This window comes from Camelus bactrianus, chromosome 7 (assembly GCF_048773025.1).
Source record: "Camelus bactrianus isolate YW-2024 breed Bactrian camel chromosome 7, ASM4877302v1, whole genome shotgun sequence".
In the NCBI taxonomy this organism is placed as follows: Eukaryota; Metazoa; Chordata; class Mammalia; order Artiodactyla; family Camelidae; genus Camelus; species Camelus bactrianus.
Genome location: NC_133545.1, coordinates 6217952 through 6238338, shown reverse-complemented (window position 1 = coordinate 6238338; position 20387 = coordinate 6217952). Strand labels below are relative to the sequence as shown.

The 20387-nt window shown below is 41.8% G+C and overlaps 1 long non-coding RNA gene across 1 annotated transcript in view; it reads right to left on the bottom strand.

The window, feature by feature from the left end:
- Window positions 1-19351, bottom strand: part of LOC123616790 (uncharacterized) — a 37654-nt gene extending 18303 nt beyond the window's left edge. Inside the window, exons 1-2 of the long non-coding RNA XR_012508013.1 lie at window positions 18774-19351; window positions 15875-16039 (exon numbers count right to left, since the gene is read on the bottom strand). This is a non-coding gene — a long non-coding RNA (uncharacterized LOC123616790). The remainder of the gene's footprint in view (window positions 1-15874; window positions 16040-18773) is intronic.
- Window positions 19352-20387: the final 1036 nt, after the last annotated feature.

Here is a 20387-nt window from a genome sequence, read left to right as displayed (position 1 = left end):
GAATGAGCCATGCACTGGCTGCCACTGTGGGTTAGTCACTGTCTCTTTTTTTCCTTTTTGGTAGTGGAGGTACTGGGGATTGAACCCTGGACTTCCTGCATGCTAAGCATGCACTCTACCACGGATCCATACATGCCCCACTCTCAGTCGCTTTCAAAACTGGTTTATTTACACTTAACCCCCACAATAGCCCTAGAAGCTGATGGTCTTCCCATTTCACAGATGGGTAAATGGTGGTCTGGAGGTATTAACTAGCTTCCCCAGGCTCTCACAGCTACCACACAGCAAAGCTGGGCTTCAAGCCGCTGTCTGGCCTCCTGCATTGTTCGAGTTTCTTTTGGTTACATCACTCAGCTCCATTTCCCTGTGCATGCTCTAGTATATTCTTGATGTGGAAGCCTCACAGATTTCAAGGACTAGAGAATTCTGACTGCAGTTGGTTGGCAACCTTCCTGGGCCAGAGTTCAAAGTGAGTAGGTTAGGATAGTCTTCTCAAAGCGTGGTGTGTGGACAGGGGTCCAGAAACGTTACCAGTCTGACCAGAGATAAATACAAAATCTGAGATTAACCTCTTAAAAACTGTTAAGGCAGGATTTTCCCATCTGGGCACTATTGATATTTTGAGCCAAACAATTCTTTAGTGCGGGGGCCATCCTGTGCCCTGTGGGTCCCTGCCCTCCGCTATGCCCCTACCCTGGCAGCAGCCCTGGCCTCCACCCACTGGGTGCCAGTAACACTCCCCTTCCCGGCTGTGACAACCAAAAGTTCTCCAGATGTTGCTGAATGTCCCCCAGGGGGCAAAAATTACAGCCCCCCCCCACCCCAGTTGAGAACCACTGTTTAAAAGCAATTTGACAGAGGACCTTTATGTCTGTTCCTTCCAACAGTAAAAATATTGGACCTTGAATTTTGCATGTCTTGGTTGTTTCCTAATTTCATTCTTGCAGTAATTCATTTGTATTGGTTTTATTACAGCATCGGTCTGCGAGGCATTGGGGAAATAAAGAGCAAACCAAAACGGGTCTTTCACTGTCGATGGTCTGTTCCAGAAACCCTGTGTGGGGGAGAACACAGCAGGCACCTGGGTGTGAGAAGCCTGCTGGGAGGAAATCGCAACTCTCCCGTCAGATTCCTGTTCTATCTTGACCAATATTTGTGGTTTGTGAACCTATATACAGCCTTTTAACATTTTAATTTTTTTTTAACATGCAGTACAGGCACTCGGGACAAAATTGAGAAAGTGACCCCCAGCCCAGCCATACAGTCCCCCTTGGGCTCAGCAGTGTCTCCCCGGGCACCGCCCAGAAGATCTTCCTAGTCCCTGCAGAAGGATACACATCCTTATGTCCTCTTTATCTCCCTCTGATGAGGGGCTTTTGAAGACTTTTTAAATGGCAGATCTTTTGGCATTTAGGGGTGGGGGGGCTGCAGCAGACATCCTGTAGAGCAGGCAGGAAGCAATTCTGATAGATGACTCTGCAACGAGATTACTCTCAAGCGCTTGGCAAGACTGTTTCTATTGTCGATGTGATCAACCTCAGCTCTGTATATTAATATATCTTTTTCTGACTACAAAAGCAATATAGGCTTATTATAAAAATTCAGATATCACAGAAATATGTAACTCTAAATGTAAATAATACCTTATAATCTCACTCTGCCCTGATTTTCACCATAACCGCTGTGAAGTTAGATACGCAGTCTTCCAGAGTTTTGTTTGTGCGTCTGCATGTACCTATAAATGTGTGTGTGTGTGTGTGTGTGTGTATAAACAACAAGTTCACACTGTATAGCACAGGGAACTCTATTCACTACCTTGTAGTAGTAACCTATAACGAAACAGAATCTGAAAAGGAATATATGTATGTATATGTATGATTGAAACAGGATGCTGTACACCAGAAATTGACACAACATTGTAAACTGACTATACTACAATAAAAATAAATAAATAAAGGTTACATACAAAATGCTAGCCAATGGTTTCTGATATCTTTAAAATAAGAACAATTCAAAAGAATCTATTTGTAAAGCAAAGAATTACTGAGAACACATCTCTCCAGATTTTAGAAATGTGAAAATCCACTGATGTGTAGCCATATGGCGGTTATGTTGATTTCCTTGAAGTTCACCCAAAAGGATTGTTCTCATGCAGTATTTATTAAAATGTATGTTTTCTGTCTAACATTATTGAACAAAACAAATATTTCCCTGGACCAGCCTAACCATCTTATTAACTGTAAATTGCATTATCCAAAATGCAATCAATATTCTTCTGGTATTCAGTGCTCCCAGCGTATAATTCTAAACCACATTAGTAGACAGAGAAGCGTGCATAAGATTTAACAGGCTTTGTCTTGTCTAGCTATTGTTCAGATTTCTTCATCCAAACCGTGCAGTCTGAAGTGAGCATTAATTATCACCAAGAGCAGGGAAAATGTCATTTGGAAAAAAAGCCACCATTGACTATCGTAGGTAAAGAAACGGCATTTTCAGGTTTGGACACCCAAATCACATGTTCCTGCAAAGAATATGTTTTGAGCATGTTTTATATTCTAAGCTCTAAGCTGGGCAGGTCAGTGATACAAAGACAGTTAAAACAGTGTCTACCCTGGCAGAGATTTCTTAGGAGATGGTTTCTCTCTTTAAGAAAGACTCTAAAACATTCTACTATTTGGTGATTTAAGCTCAGATACTAGATACCAAGCAAAATTATTTGCTTTCAAGCTAGCATTTTTACTATGCAGGTGCGTATTAATATCCCCTCCTCAGTGCAGAAGGCTCTCACCCACCACAGAGCAGAATTTTTTGTTTCCTTGAAATGAATTTCTGCTAAATGAATTCTTTCATTAGAAAATCAGGTAGCCTTTCTGCAAAACAAGCAAAACATAAAAAGCACTGTCTCTGAATGTAAGAAAATTATAATTAAAAAAGCAAGCATCTAAAGATCACATACGCTGAAAATGCATGCTTAACGGCGCGCATACAGCACACAGCAAGTACGTGGTGCTTTCCGCTGTTGAATTAACATATTAATTAGATTGGACACATTTTTTAAATTCCCTTTTGTCCATAAAAGGCTTATCCACTTACTAAATTTGACTCAGAAAATGCCAGCACAACCAGAAATGCCAACTACAAAAGGAAACGTATCAAAATTTATCCAGAAACCCTGACAGTAATTGAGTGTTTCACTGCTTCACATCCCAGTCCTGCTAAAGACATTGTAGTTCCTGGTGTCTTAGGATTTGGGGAAGTTCTGCTTTACCTTCAAACCTCCACACATATCTAGCTGTATCTCTAAAGCAACTTTTTATAGGTTTCACTCTAAGTCCACTTCTAAAATTTACTTTTGTCTTACCAATTTATTAGGTAGAGAGGTAAATGGATAGTTGATTCATTTCCTAAGACGCAAGAATTTAATATCCAACTCTTAAGATGAGTGGTCTGATTTCTAAAGTCAGCTTTCTCCTTACTAATTTGGTAACTCTGACCCAACCAGCAACACAGTTGCTGTCATTGGAGAGGCAATCCGAAAATGTCACTGATGATGTCACTGTCTGTGAGTGGAGACACCATGGTGGCACACAGTCTGATAGAAAACACATTCCTACCTGTACAGATATGTGTAAAACAACTGAAAGTGCTGAATTTCAGATGACACACCTTTTGGGCAGATTTTGAAATTATTATTAATTCTACAATACATGACTGAACCTTTCCTACCACTTCTTAACTTTCCCCATAATGGCTTTTATGCTAACCTCTATTCTTCACCCAAAAATTTATTAACCATCTTTTAATTGACCCAAACTCTGATTTTGGCCCTGGGAACACTGGTCTATTTGCTCTCTGATTCTGTCTGTCTGTCTCTTTCTCTCTCCCATCTCGTCCCCCTCCTCCCCTCTATTTAAGAAGACTTTCCTTCCTGCTTCCAGCTCCGGATGGCAGTGAGAGCCTAGCATTCCTCTAGCTTTCTCTGCTTTCCTTCCTGCACTCAAACTTTATAACCCAAAGTCTTTGTTCAGTTGGTACGTCAGCGGGGCAGGGGGAGGAGGACATCCCGAGTTCCACTGGTCACTGAAAGAAGAAAATCACTTAAACCACTGCCATCTAATTTGCCTTAATATCCAACCTTCCAGGCCTTAGGTTACAAGGCTTCCCTTAGCAAGGGACATCTGTGAAATCCTGAGAGAATCAACTGTCACCATCACACCTACATCTCGACCTCACAGACACACATCAGCACACACAAACACTGATGCAAACACACACACACATACACAAAACACATCTACACTCTTACCTACACATACACACATATTCAATTTATGAGGTTTCAAATCTATAGAATTTCAAATGACATCACCCACAGTTAATACAGTTTTATGGGCTGGCAAAATCCAAGGGTGGAGAGCCAAAGTGTTTTAACGGCAGCCAGCAGGTTAGTACGACAATATCTTGCCAGGATGCCATCCCACGGGCAAGTTCCTTGGGATGCCTCTCTCGTCCGTCACTGCCCAGGGTTGGTCCCCAGCAGGCACTAGCTATTCCCTCTAGAACTCTCCTGGCGCAGCCTATACTATCACTCACCAAGGTCTACGTATGATGCTTTTTTCAAGGGAGGAGGGGTAGGCAGTGAATCATTATAAGTTTGGTTTGGTGGGAAGGAACGATGAGAACTCCAGTTCCAGCTTGACATGTTATTACAGTTGAACTGTGTCCCCCAAAAGATACGTTAAAGTCCTAACCCCCCACACCTCAGAAGGGGACCTGATTTGGAAAACAGGGTTTTTGCGAATGGAATTTGCTAAGATGAGGTCATACGGGAGTAGGGTGGGCATTTAATCCAATATGATGATGCATTTACAAGAAGAGGGAAGAAGGCCATGCGAAGGCAGACACAAGGGAATGCCATGTGATGACGAGGGCAGAGCCTGGAGGAGGGGAGATTAGAGAGGTGTGTCTACCTGCCAAGGGATGCCAAGGGTTGACAGCCACCACCAGGGGCTGGAAGAAGCAAGGAAAGATTCTACCCAGAGTCTCAGAGGGAGCCTGGTCCTGCTGACATCTTGATTTGGGGCTTCCAGCCTCCAGAACTGTGACACAACCATGTTCTGTTGTTTTAAGCCCCAGGTTGTGATACTTTGTTCCAGGAGCCCCAGGGGACAGACCTGCATGTAGACGTCAGGGAACATCCCCTTCGTCCTGCTGGGACTTTTTGTCTCCACATAAACAGGCTGTAAGGCGGGTATCCCTGGACTGCGGGAGAACTTATGAGATAATTTGTGTTAAAAAAAAAACCCCATAAACTTCCGGTTCTATTTTGTGTCCGTTCAATTGTATTATAAAACAAGCTCAGGAAGAGTGGGTGGTGACTAGCTATGCCATGTGGCATTTAGTGTTTCACACTCAGGACAAGTTCACGCACATTCAGAGAGCATCAGTGAAGGGAGAGCGCCCATTCCTCCCACGGCCAGTGAGAGAGGCCAGCCAGCTGGCTCCTGGCACGTCCTCGTGCCCAGGGCCTGAGCTACATCTTTAGAAAGAAACCATGAAAGCAGCATTTATTTTACTTCTCAAAATGGAAGACCAAATGAGGACACATTGTATGTAGGGTAACCAAAAGCTAAGTCAATCTTTCTAGAAGGTCTAGGTATCTGTTTACGCAGCTGTATTGGCCTTGAAATTGTGCCTCCATCTTTCTTTAATTCTCTTGAATTCCAAAGGTAATTTGTGAACATTTTCTCCATTTAAAAGATTCAAACAAGTTTATAGCGATACAAGCTCACGTCAGCAAACAAGAAAAATCTCAAATAAACAACCTAACCTTACACCTAAAGCAGCTAAAGAAAGAAGAACAAACAAAACTCAAAGTTAGTAGAAGGAAAGAAATCACAAAAATTAGAGCAGAAATAAATGAAATAGAGACTAGAAAAGATCAATGAAACCAAAAGCAGATTCTTTGAAAAATAAACAAAATGATAAACCTTTAATCAGACTCATCAAGGGAAAAAGATAGAGGGCCCAAATTAATAAAATCAGGAATGAAAAAGAAGTTACAGCCAACATCACAAAAATACAAGGGATCATAAGAGGCGACTATGAGAAACTATACGCCCCCAAAAAAGGACAACATAAAAGTGGACAATTTCTTAGAAAGATACAATTTGCCAAGACTAAACCAGGAAGAAATAGAAAATATGAACAGACCAACTACCGGTACTGAAATCAAATCAGTATTTTAAAAACTCCCAAAAAACAAAAGTCCAGGACCAGATGGCTTCACAGGCAAATTCTACCAAATATTTAGAAAAGAGTTAACACTTATCCTTCTGAAACCATTCCAAAAAATTGTAGAGGAAGGAACCCTTTCAAACTCATTGAATGAGTCCACTATCACCCTGATACCAAAACCAGGCAAAGATATCACAAAAAAAGAAAATTACAGGCCAACATCACTTATGAATATAGATGTAAAAATCCTCAACAAAATACTAGCAAATCAACTCCAATGGTGCATTAAGAGGCTCATACACCATGATCAAGTGGGGTTTATCCCAGGGATGCAAGGATTATTCAATATCCACAAATCAATCAATGTGATACACCACATTAACAAACTGAAGAATAAAAACCATATGACCATCTCAACAGATGCAGAAAAGGCTTTTGATAAAACTCAACATCCATTTATAGTAAAAAACTCTCCAGCAAGTAGGTATGGAGGAAACACACCTCAACATAACAAAGGCCATGTATGACAAACCCACAGCTAACATCAGAGTCAATGGGGGAAAGCTGAAAACATTACTTCTAAGATCAGGAACAAGACAAGGAAGCCCAATCTCACCACTTTTATTCAACATAGTTTTGGAAATCCTAGCCACAGCAATCAGAGAAGAAAAAGAAATAAAAGCAATCCAAATTGGAAAAGGAGAAGTAAAACTGTCACTGTTTGCAGATGACATGATACTATACATAGAAAATCCTAGAGTCATTACCAGAAAACTACTAGAGCTCATCAATGAATCTGGTAGAATTGCATTAATATATAGAAATCAGTTGCATTTCTATACACTAACAACAAAATAGCAAAAAAAGAAATAAAGGAAACAATTCCATTTACCATTGCATCAAAAAGAATAAAATACCTAGGAATAAACCTACCTAAGATAGCAAAGGACCTGCACTCTGAAAACTATGACATGGATGAAAGAAACTGAAGATGACAAAAACAGATGGAAAGATACATTGTGTACTTGCAGTGGAAGAATCAATATTGTTAAAATGGCCATACTACCTAAGGCAATATACAGATTCAATGCAATCCCTATCAAATTACCAGTAACATTTTTCACGGAACTGGAACAAAATGCTAAAATTTGTATGGAAACACAAAAGATCCTGAATAGCAAAGATAATCTTAAGAAAGAAGAACAGAGCTGGGGGAATCATGCTTCCTGACTTCAGACTATTGCACAACGCTACAGTAATAAAAACAGTGTGGTACTGGCACAAAAACAGACACATAGATCAATGGAACAGAATAGAAAGTCCAGAAATAGGCCCACACATTTATGGTCAATTAATCTATAACAAAGGAGGCAAAAATACACAATGGAGAAAAGACAGTCTCTTCAATAAGTGGTGCTGGGAAAACTGGACAGCTACCTGTGAAAGACTGAAATTAGAACATTCTCTAACATCATATACAAAAATAAACTCAAAATGGATTAAAGATCTAAATATACGACGAGATACTATAAAACTCCTAGAGGAAAACATAGGCAGAACACTCTTTGACATAAATCACAGCAAAATTTTTTCACACCAGCTCCTAGTGTAATGGAAGTAAAAACAAAAATAAACAAATGGGATCTAATTAAACTTAAAAGCTTTTGCACAGCTCAGGATACCATCAACAAAACAAAAAGACAACCTACAGAATGGGAGAAAACATTTGCAAATGATGCAACCAACAAGGGACTAATTTCCAAAATACACAAACAGCTCATACAGTTTTAATATCAAAAAAAAAAAAAAGCAACCCAATCAAAAAAAGGGCTGAAGACCTAAATAGACATCTCTCCAAAGAAGACATCCAGATGGCCAACAGGCACATGAAAAGATGCTCAACAAATCAAAACTACAATGAGGTATCACTTCACACTAATCAGAATAAAAAGTCTACAAATAATAAATGCTGGAGAGGATGTAGAGAAAAAAGAACCCTCCTACTTTGTTGGTGGGAATGTAAATTGGTGCTGCCACTATGGAGAACAGTATGGAGTCTCCTTAAAAAACTAAAAATAAACTCACCATATGATCGAGCAATCCCACTCCTCGGCATATAACTGGAATAAAATATAATTCACACATGCATCTAAATGTTCACAGCAGCACTATTTACAATAGCCAAGACATGGAAACAACCTAAATGTCCATCGACAGATGACTGGATAAAGAAGATATGGCATATTTATACAAGGGAATACTACTCACAGCCATTAAAAAGAATAAAACAATGCCATTTGCAGCAACATGGATGGACCTAGAGATCATCACTCTACGTGAAGTAAGCCAGAAAGAGAAAGAAAAATACGTATGATATCACTTATATGTGAAATCTAAAAAATAGACACAAATGAATTTATTTACAAAACAGAACCAGAAACAGACTCACAGACACAGAAAACAAACTTACGGTTTACCAGTGGGGTAAGGGGGAGGGAAGAGATAAATTGGGAGTTTGAGATTTGCAAATACTACTATACAGAAAAAAGATAAACAACGAATTTCTACTGTATAGCACAGGGAACTCTATTCAGTATCTTGTAGTAACCTATAATGAAAAAGAATATGAAAAGGATTATATGTATGTATATGGATAACTGAAACATTATGCTGTACACCAGAAATTGACACAATATTGTAAACTGACTATACTTCAATAAAAAGAAGAACGAAAAAAAAAAAGATTCAAATAATGCTGGATAAAAAGAAGAACAGTTGAAAGTCCCCTCCCCTCGCCCCATTCCTCCCCTCCTTCTTGGAGATAATGTGTTAATAGGATCCCTGTCCCGTGGACCACTTTCCTGTGCATTTCCACACATGCACATGTCTGTAAGCACACAGAGAGGTTTTTTTTTAAGTCACTCCCTTTCTAACTCCAAACCTCCAAAAGCCATAAGCCTTTCCTGTCCTCTTAGTTGCATTCTATATATACAATCTGAAACTCTTCTCCACATAAGATCTTCACATCACACTGTGAATTTTGCCCTGTTAGGAATTTGGTAGGGGGTGCAATAGAGACTTTTTAAGTGCCATTTAAAAGCAATTTTTATTTAAGACACTTTTTTTTTTGCTCTCATTATCTTTGTTATTTGTTTATTTTTTAAATTGAAGTAGAGTTGATTTACAATGTTGTGTTAGTTTCTGGTGTACAGCATAGAGATTTGGTCATACAGACATATTTTCTTTTTCATATTCTCTTTCATTACAAGTTACTACAAGCCATTGAATATAGTTCCCTGTGTTACAGCAGGACTTCGCTGTTTATCTTAGGAGACTTTCATTACATGATTATGTACAATACCTCTCCTACATCAAATGAGATTAGATGTCGTAGAGAAAAGGTAAGCTGTCCCAACAGCAATTAAAGTCCACATTTGCTTTAAGAGCAAAGTCCGAATGTTATTCATATCAATCAGTGCTATCATGTCCACAAGTTCAAAGTTTCCAAACTTAGTATGGTTACGAAGATTTTAAAAGCTACAGATTGACTTGTCATCAAAATAACCCCCTCTGCTTTAGGTCATCAGGCCTCTGTTGCTTCCCTCAGGCTTGCAAGCTGGGGTCCTTTTTAAATCCTCTTTGCTTTGCCCTCTGCACACAGCTCATCACCAATTCATTTCCTGACTGTGCGTTGGCTTCAGCCTCCTCTTCCCTCCCCAGAGTCAGCAGCCTCCCCGCACGGCCTCTCCCCTGCATCGTACCCGCGGTCTCCTGACCAGACCCTCGGGCTGGAGTCTTCCCTGCTCTAAGCTCTCTGACAATCTCATGCCCTTGAACGCTTCCAGGCCCAAATCTTGCTGGTCATGCTATATGAGATGAAGTCTCCTGAGGAGTTTTCCGCACTCAAGATTGAACAAATAACAATAAAAATGTGGCCATGTCTCCAGGGACCCCTTGGGCCACCTCCTCAGACTGACTGTCCATCACTGAACCCCTGGGAAATGTGTATAGTGAGCATAATTACAGTTTCATGGGGAGAGAGACCCGTGACTTTCTGCTACACTCTCAAGGGCATCCTCGACTCCACAAAAACAGCATAAGAACCAGTGGCTTTATTGGAGTCTCTTATGATTTCAACACTGGCCAGAGGTCAGATTGAAATTGGTTATTCATTGATTCACTCATTAGAATAAAGGTGACAGGGCCATGAAGTGTCCTCCAGGATCACTCCTTTCTCAGGGTAGATCACAGGATGAGAGCGCACCTGTACAGCCGAAGCTTCTTGAGGAAATGACATAGTTGAGCTATGGTTCAAGGTTATGATCTCAGCTTTTTTTTTTTGTTTCTGTTTATGTCAAGTTGTTTTCAGCACTGTGTTGCTAGGAGAAGTTAAGGAGACGCATATAGATTTTGGGGTGAATGAGACAGCACTTACCTGTGAAATTGTGGGAGAATCACTGAGTCTTCCTAGGTCATAACTGTTGTCAATGTATTGCCTTACTCCCAAACCCCCCATCCTGACCTCCTGTAGTGGCCAAATGGTGGTCCAGAATGACATCTCCACTCGGAACCTGTGAGCATGACTTATTTGGAAAAAGTGTGTTGAGTGGTGTAATGAAGAATCCCCAAATGAAATTTTCCTGGACTGAGATAACCCTCAGTCCAGGGACAATTATCCTTAGGAGAGAGGAGAGGCAATGTGAGGAGGGAGGCATAGATTGGAGAGATGGACCTAAAAACCAAGGAATGCCCAGGGCTGCTGGCAGTTCGCAGAAGTCAGGAGAGGGGCACAAAACGGACTCTCCCTCAAAGCCTCCAAAAGGAACTAACCCTGCCAACAACACCTTGCCTTCAGACTTCTAGCCTCCAGGGCAGTAGAGAACACATTTCTGTCGTCATAAGCTGCCCTGTTTGTGGTCATTGGTTACAGCAGCTCCAGCCGGTGAGGACACCTCCCTCTTCTGTGGATATACCATCACTTTCCCAGCTTCTACTCGCGTCTCTCTTTAGCCTTTTCTCAATGTAACAGCCAGGGTCAGAGTCATTCTGCCGAAGGCCCCCTATGGCTTCCCTCCTCCCCTGGTCCTCTCCCACACCCACCTCCAGGTAAACAGATGGCTCACTTCCTCACGCCTTCAGGGGTCTATTTCAAAATCCCACCCTGGTGAGATCTTCCCTGACTGCCCTACTTAAAACAGCACCTGCCACACATCTCAGCTGCCTCATTGCTTAATTTTTCCCCGTACTATGACTTGTGGTATTTTATTTTATTTTATTTTATTTTATTTTATTTTATTTTATTTTATTTTATTTTATTTATTTTATTTTTTCTGGGGAAGAGTTAATTAGGTTTATTTATTTATTTACTTTAACTGGAGGTACTGGGGATTGAATCCAGGACCTTGTGCAGGCTAAGCATGTGCTCTACCACTGAGCTAACCCTAACACTCCCCACTGTAGTTAATTATTTTACTTTTTGTCTGTCCCCCCGCCTCATTCCACTGAAAGTTCCATGAGAGTAGTAGGTACTTGCTACATTTCTGTTGGATGAACAAATGATGATTTAATGTAGGTACTCAATACATTTCCGTTGAATGAATGAATGAATCAGGCAATTTCCATCCAGTGGAACTCTCTACACTACCTTCACCTCCCCCATGTCAAGTCTCACATCTAAATTCATGCAGATTTACTGATCGCTCATTTCTGATGGCCTTGTATCTGTCCCTTCCTCCTTAGGTCACTGCTGCCACCACCACTTTGCCCCGTAACTCATAACGTAGCTTATGCCTTAGTCTCTCTGCCTTCTTAGTTCTTCCCTGAGTACATCTTAAATTGCCTGTCATGTTCTCTGCCTTCTTAGTTCTTCCCTGAGTACATCTTAAATTGCCTGTCATGTTAATGTTTCTAAAAATAGCATTTTGATATGTCTCTTTCCAACAGTAAAAAATTAAAAAATTAAAATTAAAAAAAAGGAAAAAACCATAAAGGCTCTGAAAGACAAGCTTGTGAGTGATGTTTATCTTCTTTTTTACACTGTTCTGTTATTTTTTCTCTAATTTTTCTACATTAATGGTATATTCTTCTTACAACTAAAAAGTTGTTGAAGATAAAACTTCCAAATGGTTCCATCTTGCCTACAGGAAGGCCCTCCACAGTGTGGCCCCCACTACCTGGATGTCTTCTGTTACCTCCTCCTCAGAGCCATCCCTACCCTCTATGTGCAGATCAAGCCTGAACTCAGTGAGAATGTCTCCCTCGGATCCCATGAAAGGATATCAGGTGCATAGGGCAATTCCAAGGCATGAGGGGCTACAGGCACAGTCAGATGGAAGACACGTGTCAAAGTTGCAAATCCGACTGTGTAAGAATCCCCAAAGGCAGATACTTGAGACTCAGTTCCATTCCTCACTCTAACATTCAGAAATGCCTTCTCCTCATTCAGTTATTCTTAATTTAAATTTGGAATGTTGCACTGATTTTTCTCATTGCTTAATTTTGTAATGTTAGTGTGGTCATTGTGCTTTACCATTCAACAAACCATAAGAGTTCTGAAATGCAAGCCCTCCTCTGATGATAAAGATAAATGGAATTGAATTTTAAAAACCATTTGGATTCACCAGCAACAACTGCCTTTTAACACTTGTTTGAACTCCTACCTAATTATTTTTTGGGCTTTGGGCTAGGAAGCAAAATTGCATTATGTTCTTCTAAAAGTATATACTTACAGAACCATCTGTAATCCCTTCAAAGCAATCTTTGCAAGTCACTACTGGAATACATAATGTTATAAATCCTATTAGATCATAGAATTACAGGGCTAGAAGTGATCTAGGAAACTGACAGATCATGGATCTGACAGATCCCACTGTCTTCAAAACCGCATCTTAACTGGGCCAGAAAATAAATGACCAAATGTATTGGTTCCAAAATGACTTCCACCTCCCTAAGCTGCAAAAACACTTACTCATCAAGTAAGACCAGATCGTAAACATTTACATTTAAAAAGGGAATTGGGAAGAACTTTCCAGGGCGAGGATCCGTGATCATTTCCCTTACTCTGCGCATTCGTAGGAATCACGTGTAAATGATCTGAGGCCAACCCCACCCTTTCCTCTCCTTTTGGCACTAGGTTTTCAGACGGGGTTAGTCACCAGGAACCAAATCCAGTCCACTGAGTTGATGGCCCGCCCCGCAGCCGAGTTCCCATGACAGAAGCCAGCAGAAAGAAGAGACAGACTGTGACATTCATATTAAAACAGTGGCCCCTAGGGGGGAGGGTATAGCTCAGTGGTAGAGCGCATGCCTAGCATGCTGGAGGTCCTGGGTTCATTCCCCAGTACCTCCATTAAAAATAAATGAATAAGTAAAAACCTACTTACCTCCCTCCCAACCCCACAAATGCCCCCCAAAAACCAGTGGCCTCTAATCACCAACGCCGGCTTCTAACTTGGGCAAAGGCTAAGAAGCATCTTTTATAGGGTAAAAGCAAGTCAGGTCCTGTCCTAAAAGGGACTTTATTAAAACTCCAGTCTTTGTTGCCACCACTCTCCCCACACACCATACCGGCTTTCCCACCTCCCTTCTCTGACACCCAGACTCGTAGAAACTCCCACCACACCTCAGCCAGAACAGCCCGATAAGACACAGTCAATGCTCATCACTCAGTGTGTGTTATTTTGAGCACCTCACGGCACTGACCATTTGACAAGGATGTTCTCTCCTTTAATCTTACCAGAGGGCTCTGATGTGCGTGCTGTGATGATCCCCATTCAGCTGGGAAAGGAACTATGGCACAGAGAAGTTAAGTAACTTGCCAAAGGTCACAAGGCTCATAAATATTAAATGGAGCAGAGACGTGAAGCCAGAAGTCTGACCTTAGGGACCATCCTCTAAGGCCGCCTCACGGGCCTAAGGCCTCCTTGTTGCTGACAGCAGGGGTGCTACGTGTTAAGAGACAGAAGGGGCTGAGAGAGTATGTAAGGGAGAGCCTGACCTAGCCTGGCAGTCAGGAATGGCTTCTCTGAGGACCTGGCATTGAAATTAGGGCCAGCAGATAGGAGAGTCAGCCGTAGAAAGAGGTAGGAACATTTCAACCCAGAAAGTGAATTTGATACAGGAAAAAATGGGGCGCGAAAGGATGGCCGTGTCCCAGGTCTTGGGTGAGTCCCTGGGACACACCCCACCAAGTGAGGGTCCTGGGTTTCGCGCGGGAAATAGTTCAAGAGCGAGCCACAGTAGAGTGAAGGTATACTTATTCAGAGAGATACACACTCCATAGACAGAGCACGGGCCGTCTCAGAAGGCAAGAGAAAGGCCACAACGTGCAGGGTTGTTAGTTTTTATGGGCTCAGTAACTCCATATGCTAACAGGTGAGGGGATTAGTCCAACTACTTTGGGGGAGGGGATGGGCTTTCCCGAATTGGGCCATCACCCACTTTTTGACCTTTTATGGTCCACCTTGAAACTGTCCTGGCACCTGTGGGAGCGCCATTTAGCAGCTATTGTGTTATGACGAGCGTATACTGGGAGTTGACTCTTCCACCACCTTGGTGCTAATGGCTGTGTCATTCTCTTAAGGGTTGCGCCTGCCCCCTTTCCTCCCCGTCTCAAATTCACTCCCTCATTCATTCATTCATTCATTCACTCACTCAGGGTATGAGAGCTGCTTTCTTGGAGGCATCGGCCTCTGCAGCCAATTCCCTGGGCAGGAAGCAGAGGTTGATATTCACACTCGTTACCCTGCAAATATTTACTGCCTCCTGTGCTGCACCACCACTAACCCAGGGAATCAAGAGCTGCAGGAGGCTGTTTGGCAAAGGATGAGAACCTTTCTCCCTGACACATTCACATGAAGGCCAGCTGTGGATGGAGGTCCTTCACTTGATTTATTGCTTATTAACACTCCTTTCAAGGAAAGAGGCCAAGTGCTCCTGACTTGCGATGCACTAATAGTGCAGAGTGATGGGAGAGCCAACGTCTAGGCCCCTCTGCACCCCAGAGTTCTGGAGAGGAAGCTATCCCAGCAGACAGAACGGAGCAATGGTCCAGCCAAGTGGCCCATCCCCCCAGCCTGTGAGCGCCCAGTGTTTGATTCACAGACTTAAAAATCAGACCACACAGCAGGCTTCTGTGATAACATGTTCTGTGTTGTTCTAAGTTACACAGGTGTGCTCACTATGTAAAAATGCATCAGTTGTACACCTTCTAGACCTTTCTGACCCTTGACTTTAAAAGTTTTTTTTTTTTTTTTTTACATTAGGCAATGCAGTTTGCATTCTGGTGATTACTATGGGAAAAGATCATATCTGAGCTGGGACCACTGAGAGCAGTCAGTCCAGCCTTTACCAAAGTGTGTTCCCTGGAACCCTGGCATCAAGGGACGTTCTGCCAAGGAGAAATGCATTGTGGGTCCAGTAAACTCGACAAATGCTGCCTACTGTTGATTTTAGGGATTCACAGTATCAGCTCCAAAATGGAACTTATTGGTCTCAACATGTCCCTGTCATCACCACCTCCTAAATATTCTCCATGTCAGTATCATTTGTTCCATAGTCGAGGCACTGGTACCTGTACCCATCCAACGACACGAGCCAGAGACCTGGGCATTGTTTCTGACTCCTCTGTTTCCCTTACCTCTTGCAAGTACATCTGCAATTTTGCTGTCAAATCTGTCCACTCTTGCCCCGTTTTCATGGCCATCATCCGACATCACCAGCATCTCTTCTCAGAAATATCACAGGCCTCCTAATGGTTCTGCCTCCATCATTCATTATTCTCTACAAAGCAGCCAGAGGATCTCTGCAAAATGTAAATATTACACCTCTGATTAAAATCTTTAGGAGCGTTTGCCCCCTAGGATGAAGTCCAAAATCCCTCAAAAAGACTTAAAGTTCCACATTATCTCCTTCCTTAGGGAAGGACCTGATTCCCTTTACTTTTTCTCTTAATGGAGGTCCACTGGGGATTGAACCCAGGACCTCATGAATGCTAAGCACACACTCTTACCACCAAGCTATATCCTGTGCCTCAATGGGTGCTAATTATCTGGCCTTAGGCTGGACTCTCAACACTTTCTCCAAGCTTCCAGGCTCTCTCATTCAGGGGCTTGTGCCCTTTTCTCTGACACCTCCACCCTTACCCCAGGCAGTTCCGACCCACCCCCTTCAGCTCTCAGTGCTCTGAGGGCTCCCCCTGCCCTGTATTCCTGACCCCCTCTTCACAACTGCCCTGGAACTGACCAGGGTTTGCTCCAAGCCTGTCTTCAGCACAGTATGAACCTCAACGAGCAGGGACTGTGTCTAGACTTGGGAGGCCCTGCCTCTCATGATGCCTGGCTTCGGAGGCAGTCCATAAATGCTTCTGAATAAATAATAATATTAAAGGTAAAATAAAATACAAACCCCTTTTATGCTTTCTATAATTCAGGATTTCCTAAAAAAAAATCATCCACAGATCTAGGTCTAAGACCATTTCTATAAAGATTTAGGGTTATAGCACAGGGAACTATATTCAATTTCTTGTAATAACGTATACTGGAAAAGAATCTGAAAAAGAAAAAATATGTATGTATGTATATGTATAACTGAACCACGTTGCTGTACACCTGAAACTAGCATTGTAAATCAACTACATTTCAATAAAAAAATTTTTTAAAGATCTAGGGTAAACTCCTCTCCCTCCACATACCCCATTAACCTCTTTGATCAGTACTTGTTTTACTATTTCATGGCATTTCCTTTAGGTCAGTAGGCAAGGGAAAAAATTTTCCCCCTACTCTCTCATGTTCTGTTTCTGGCACTTGTGAATTAAGCCCGACAAAAGACTGGATAGTAAGGAAAACAAAAAAGGTGAGTTTACTTATGCAGGAATGCTCAATGATGAGTAACTTAAAGGGGCAGTTAGAATTTAGAGCTTAGGTACCTAACTTAGTAGGGGAAAGGGAGGGGACAGAAAAGGCTACTATGGGAAGAACAAATGGGTTTCTTTGGAAAAGACAAATGGATTTTCAGGAGCACAAACAGGAGATAAGAAAGTTTGTGACGATGTTTGTCTATACGGGCTCAGGTGGTCTTTCTGCCTTCTTCAGGGCCATAAAACTCTCCCAGAGGGCATTTATGAGTAGACTCGCCCCAGAGGAAATTTATGACAGCCTTGTTTCCCTGAAGTTACCGCTTTGGGTCAGACAAGGGAAACTCCAAAATGGCTTCTTTCTTCATCTGTTGACTCTCAACTCTCCTCAGCTGAAAATAATTTTATGCCAAGGTAAGCATATTTTGGGGTAGCGTATTCTGATTCCCTTCAGGTCCAATAAATATAACACAGCAGGAAAAAAGCTGATGTGTGCTACCTATTACTAAAGATATCACTATAATATAAGTGAGATAATATGAAAAAAAGTGTGAATTATTACACAAACCACAATGATTACCGTTATATAAATTCCCACCTTGGTCAAAGACAAAAATCCCAAAATTTATAAGGATGTCACTAGAGCAATTATCCATCTCTGAAATATGGCATTTGACAACCTTCCTAATATCTTTTTTAATCTATTAGCCTTTCCAAGATTGTATGTATTTAAAAAAAACAAACAAACAAACCACTGAGTCAGCTAGCTTAGACTTTGGAAATCTCTAAACTTTTGTACCACCATTTTCTTTAGGACAAGTTTTAAGTATCTTATCTTAAATTTGATGTTTTCTACATTTTTCTGAAATTCTCAACCCAATTTCCCAAGTTTTTCTCACTAATCACAATAGGTAATTAGGAAGTCAGCTTGGGCCTTTTTCTGAACAATTTCCTGGTTTTGTCTTTGCAGGAAGAAAGAACAGTAAGTTACTGGGAAAACTCTAAGAAAAACGTTGAATAAGAGCCTAACTTTGTGTAAGTGCAGGAAATCTATCAAAGTTTCCCCCAAAGGATTTTTTTTTTAACAAAAACAACTAAAAAGCAAAACTATCCCTAGAAAAAAATTCAGAAGATGTCAATATTCCAAAGGGCTTACTTCTTACATCTAGCTTATATTTTAGTTTCTGGGTATAATTCATATCTGACATATAAAACTGAGGTTTGGTCCCAGTTCCTCAGCCGAAATCCTTTCTCTTAAGGAAAAGAACTTCATGATTTCATTGGCAATGTTTTTTTAACGTGCAGAACGCTTAAGTGCGGGTAATCTCTCGGTTTGTCCTTAGACTTACATTACAAATATTTAAAGCTTCGCAAGGTCACCAATGGTTTGCATTTTCCCAATTAATTGTTGGATATAAATACCCCGGCCCCCATGGTGGGTTGAGAAAAGGTAATTTACGGATGATGTAAAAGGCTGAAGAACTCCCAGAATAGGGTTTTTAGTTCACATGGTGTTTCCTGGGTAGCACCCACAATTACCGGAGGGAAAGAGGGAGTCTTCCTGGAGCCACCTGTTTGACTGCTGCTGACTCACTTAATCCCGAACCGGTAGAGACCTGGGTGTAGACACAGTGATTTCTGGGGAAGGGGCTTCTAATGATGAAGAGAATTCTAAAGGTGGTACCTGCCGGCGCCCCCTCACCCCTGCCCAGGCTCCGCGCGCTCCGCGGACGCACGGTCCAGGCGCCGCCGCGCGCCCCGAAACCGACACGACGCTGACAGGCCAGCCGGCCAGGGTGCCCCCGGCCTTGGGCCCGAGGCAAGCGCGTGACTTGGTTTCCTGGGTCATTCCGCGCGGCCCCACCCGGCCGGGCGAGGCACAGGTTCCCAGCCAGGCCGGGCGTCCTCACCCAGAGCGACCGCCACTCCCGGAGCCCGCGTGGCCGCCAGCCACCCGCCCGGTTTACTTTCATATTTAGCCAGGCTCTACCCACAATGCATTTGTTGAAAACTGAAATGCAAAAAAGGTTAGTGGTTAACATAATCTTTACAAATGCTACTTTAAAAAGAGCGATTTTGTTTTGTTTACATTGTATTGAATTGGGAAGTTGTACGCATTTTATTTTTCACGGTTGTGACATAGGCCATGAAAAGTCTCCTTACTTAAAAAAGTGTCTGGAAAGGGACTATAAATAGTCAAAGATCCAGCCTCCTACTTAGTTGGTCCGAGGTTTGTGGATTACCGTTATAATGTTTAACGATGTCTCCCTCCACAACCACGCTTGACTGACTGTGTTTTGCACTTCTTAAGAAGCAATACTCTGCAGTGTTTATGTAAATAAACTAAAATGCAAATTTAAAGAAAGTTTTAGTTTTTAATCTAAAAAGAAAAACGTTAAAAATAGCCTGCTTGGTTACTTTTTTTGGTAAAGTTAACTTTCTAGCAGCATATTTATGCATTCAAGTTTCAAAGTGCCTGAAAGGAAAAAAAAATGAAAAAAAAAACCAACAACTTTGTTTTAATTAGCTTTAAACTTATCAAAGAATGTACCGGTATTTAGAAATTTTATTTAAAAAGTTGCTAATTGATGGCAACAGCAATGCATTTCTTATAAGTCAGGAAGGAGGGGGAAACCTATCAAAGCTTCCTCTCATATGTCTGTGTATGGAAAAAACCTGGAAGATACATATTCAATTATTAACAGTGTTTACTTAACTCTAGGGAATGGGATTTCAGGTGAGAGCATTTAAAGAGACTTACAGCATGGAGGGGGGAAGGTATAGAACATTTGTTGCCAAAATTCAGTATATTTGTAGGTGTCTGTGAATGAATAGATAACGTTTTTTTGGCATTAACTTGTTTATTGTTTCATATATGAAGTACATACGTTTGCAGACCCAGATAGATACCCAACTGAAAATCAGGTTAGAAAAGAGGAGTAAGTCAGTTTCTGCTGGGTGGCAAGACTTCCTGACTCCGTCTCCACGCGTCCTTTCTGTCTGCAGCTGTCAGCCCCCAGCTGTCATCTCTTTGGTTCAACTGCTGTGATCAGCTGCCTTTACACTCAGATTCAGTCAACAGGTTCCAACACACTTAGCAAAGAAACTTGACTGCTTTGTTGAGAAATAGGCACCCTCTACTGTAAATTTGTTTAGGGAAAAAGCCCTTGAAAAAAATTGGAGAGAAGGGTCTGTTTACTAAATCTTGATAGACAAAAAGGGCACCATTTGCTTAGTAAGGACCACCCTCAGCTGGAGAACACACACAGCTCACACTCTCAGGCCAGTGGCAGCTTGT